The following is a 4415-nucleotide window of genomic DNA, read 5'->3' on the forward strand; positions in this document are numbered from 1 at the left end:
CCCCAATTGTGATTTCAAAAGTCTGCTGTGACACAGCATAATGAAACAGTAGCTGACTTCCTGTTGAGAGATGAATTGACACATACAGTAGATAATGATAAAAAGACAGCAAGGTATGTATATGTAGATGAAGTTTTGACACATTAATGTGTTTATGCTTACAAATTACTGTAATTTGTGTGGGATACTCGGGATACGTTTGTACACTGCTTTGAGGGACAATGTTGACAGTAAACACATCACAGTATAGCTGTGGCAGGGAAACCAAACCACATCAGATCTTTGATGTCTGTCTATGGTTGTATGTGAAAAACAGCTCTCATAAATCCCCAGGTTACCATTTCCTGTTTAAGAAAATTATAAAAATGTCTGGCCTTAATAACAGCTAGACAGCTCATGTGACATTTGATCCCATGTCAATAAATGCCTCTTTTATTGCAAGCATTTTTATTTGAAGCAGCATGATATTTTCCAAGAAGTGCTTCCTATGCAAAGTTTGCCACAGAGCTTTATACAACTTCTGTTGATGCACTGGAAAACTGCCCATGTGAACCTTATGTATAGCTCGGAAATGGTCAAAGATGAAAGAAAACTTGATAATAGGGACATTTTCAATTCACCGGTTTTATGTGACAGATGAAAACTGCTTCATTTGTCTCCTCATCACTCATCAGCTGTGTGAAGTGGGTTTTGTGCATTGAAATTCTGTGCCCACTCATCGCATTATCACATGCAACAACCTGAGTTTTATGAATTGCATTCCTCAGTGTGAGCTAATTTACTGTCTATTTAGATTTATGTCTCCTCCTCAGCCATAATTATCGCCTGCAACAGCACGAGTTTTGCTCTGAGACCCGTCTGAATTAACACTGGTTTGTGTCTGTTTATTGCAGATGTTACAGCACAGTATCATTCTGATCCTCTGTTTTGCATATTTCAGACCCCTCATGGTTGATGTGGCAGGGCACCATATAACAGACCAGGAGGGTGGAGTTACCTAAATGCCCTCATTTTACTGCGCAGGGGGGTGGGTTGGGGGGTTGAAAAGGCTTTAATTCACTGGAAAGTGGTTATTCTATATTTGCTCCAACCATACAGTTACTCCACCCTCCACAAGTCCCACATAAAGCCGGTCCAATATAAGAGTTTATGAATGCTGAATCTCTCCTCATTAGGTTTGGTCTCAGGCGATGCAGACCTGGGATCACTTTATTAAAATACAACAATCAGCCCAAACTAACCAGATAATGATCTGTTGATATGAGGAAGTACACTTCAAGTGCACTGAGGGGTTTTGTGTAAGAGTTCAGATAAATGAGTTAGTAAAACTTTTTTTAGAGTTGCTTTTTTGTATTTAAAAGAATGACTGAGGCAAGAAGAGAATGACTGCATAAACGACAGCTTCCCTGCATTTCTGTAAGCGGGTGGGGTCAGGTGGACGAAAATGACTTGTACCACATTATATGTAAAGTAGGAATAATTACTAGGTTTGGAGACTTAAATAGCTGGGACCACAGTGGTAAACATACTGGAAGTCAAGGCAGCTGCCTCCACAGTGCCCTTCCTTCTTGCCTCCTGAGAGACAAACTAGTCAGTGTGCAGAAAGCTTAAACATTAGGTTTAGGTAGAACAAAAAAAAGTCAGGGACACTTCAATTATCTTTTCAAACAAAAAGGCTCGGAAAGCAGTGAGTGGTTGTGTTTCACAACTAAAACAATGAAATGAACTGTCAGTGTTTCTTTTAATTATTTCTTTTTTTGCACAAAGCAAAAGAACAGCTCAACAAACTAAATGTGAACCAGCCATCATAAGTCGTACCGGTAACAGACCAAATAGCAGGGATAGCTTGAGGTGCCAGTACTCTATCAGAAGTGCTTGTCAGAGAGTCGAATAGCTTCGGAAACCCCACATCCAAACACACAAATGCACGCTTCCCAACCACAGTCCCGAGGAGGGTGGGGACAACACATCATACAAAGTTGTTATTTTCTAGTATAACCCAGCCCTTACAGTCTAATGCAATGTAAGACGACAACCGTGCAACAAAAGCTACCTTTGTGAACTTTGTTTAGCCACATCGGCACAGCAATGTCATTCTGTTGGTCCACCACTTTGGTCTAGACTGAAATATCTCAACAAAATTTGGAATTGCCGTGACAGTTCGTACAGATATTCATCTCTCAAGGATGAATAATATCTTTAACTTTTCATTTACGCATCACTACTTCTTCGCCAGTGCTGGAACATTGACACAGATGCCAGATTTTAAAACTCTGGTTTCCTGCAAAATACAGGGAGATTAAGCTGGTGGCTTAATCAGCATTGTGTGAACTTGTTTGTCGAGGGCTTGAATGTAACGGACATTCATTTATACGTTTTAAGTCCTGCACTGTAGCTTCAAGCAAATAATCGGTGAAGGCTCTTTCAGTGTTGATGGGTCTACCTGTGCCCATTGTTCCTCTTTGCTAATGTCCTGCAATTAGTATATCTAACATCCAAAGACAGGCTTTAGTCACAAGCATACTCCCACTCACACTGATTGAAGAGGGACACTCCATAAGATGCTTTATGAATGTAATGTGTATTAGAGTCGCAGTCTAACACACTTCTCTGCCCTTCTAATTCAGCAGTTACCCACCCAAACCCTACACAGAGTCACAGTCTAACACACTTCTCTGCTCCTCCATTTCAGGAGTTACTTAGTGAAAATCCTATAGTGACGGTGTCTGCCCCCCGACCATCGAAATTATTTAAATCAAAGGTAAACAGAAGAGGAGCTGTGCATAACCTCATAAAAATTAAAACCACAAGAGCAATAGCGCAAACTAATAGGAAAATTAAATATGGACTCTTAAACATCAGATCTCTCTCTTCTAAAGGTGTACTAGTAAATGAACTAATATCAGATTATGATATTGATTTATTTTGTCTTACTGAAACCTGGCTGGGTGATGGAGAATATGTTAGCCTAAATGAATCCACCCCTCCCAGTCATATTAATACTCACATTCCTCGAGGCACAGGCCGAGGAGGTGGAGTTGCAGCTATCTTTGACTCTAGCCTACTAATCAGCTCTAAACCTAAACTTAACTACAACTCAATTGAAAGCCTTGTTCTTGGTCTTTCGCACCCAAGTTGGAAATCGCTGCAACCAATTCTTTTCATTACAGTGTACCGAGCACCCGGTCCGTACTCTTATCTGAATTTGCAGAGTTTTTGTCAACTTTAGTCCTTAAAACGGACAAAGTTATTATTGTAGGGGATTTTAATATTCATGTAGACGTTGAGAATGACAGCTTCAGTACTGCATTTATCAGTCTGTTAGATTCCATTGGCTTCTCTCAGAGTGTTCATGAACCGACTCACTGTTTTAACCACACCCTCGACCTTGTTCTGGTATATGGTATTGAAATTGAACATTTAATAGTGTTCCCACAGAATCCCTCTTTGTCCGACCACTGTTTGATAACTTTTGAGTTTGTATTCCTGAACTACACGCCATTGGGCAAAAATTTCTATACAAGATGTCTGTCTGATAGTGCTGTAGCTAAATTTAAGGATGCGATTCCATCAGCTCTAAATTCATTATCAAGTCACAAAGTAACGGAGGACTCCTATGCTAATTTCAGTCCCTCCCAAATCGATCATCTTGTTGATAGTGCTGCAGACTCACTGCGAATGACACTCGACTCTGTAGCCCCTCCAAAAAAGAAAATGGTTAGCTCCATGGTATAATACTGAAACTCGCAAATTAAAGCAAATATCGTGGAAACTTGAGAGGAATTCGCATTCCATTGTTTAATTTAGCAAGATAGTCTTAAAACTTATAGGAAGGTCCTCCGTAATTAAGTCTCACATTAAGCAAATTTCAAGGACCGCCTTTTTTCACCTACGTAATATTGCGAAAATCAGGAACATCCTGTCTAAAAATGATGCAGAAAAACTAGTCCATGCATTTGTTACTTCTAGGCTGGATTACTGCAATTCCTTATTATCAGGCTGCTCGAAAAAGTCCATTAAGACTCTTCAGCTGGTCCAGATTGCTGCAGCACGTGTTCTGACAGGAACCAGGAAAAGAGATCATATTTCTCCTGTCTTAGCTTCTCTGCATTGGCTTCCAGTAAAATCCAGAATAGAATTTAAAATCATTCTTCTTACCTACAAAGCTCTTAATGGTCAGGCACCATCTTATCTTAAAGAGCTCATAGTACCTTACTACCCCACCAGAGCACTGCGCTCCCAGAATGCAGGGTTACTTGTGGTTCCTAGAGTCTCCAAAAGTAGACTAGGAGCCAGAGCGTTCAGCTATCAAGCTCCTCTCCTGTGGAACCAGGTTCTAGTTTGGGTTCAGGAGGCAGACACCATCTCCACATTTAAGAGTAGGCTTAAGACTTTCCTCTTTGATAAAGCTTATA

This window comes from Micropterus dolomieu, linkage group LG14 (assembly GCF_021292245.1).
Source record: "Micropterus dolomieu isolate WLL.071019.BEF.003 ecotype Adirondacks linkage group LG14, ASM2129224v1, whole genome shotgun sequence".
Taxonomy (NCBI): domain Eukaryota; kingdom Metazoa; phylum Chordata; class Actinopteri; order Centrarchiformes; family Centrarchidae; genus Micropterus; species Micropterus dolomieu.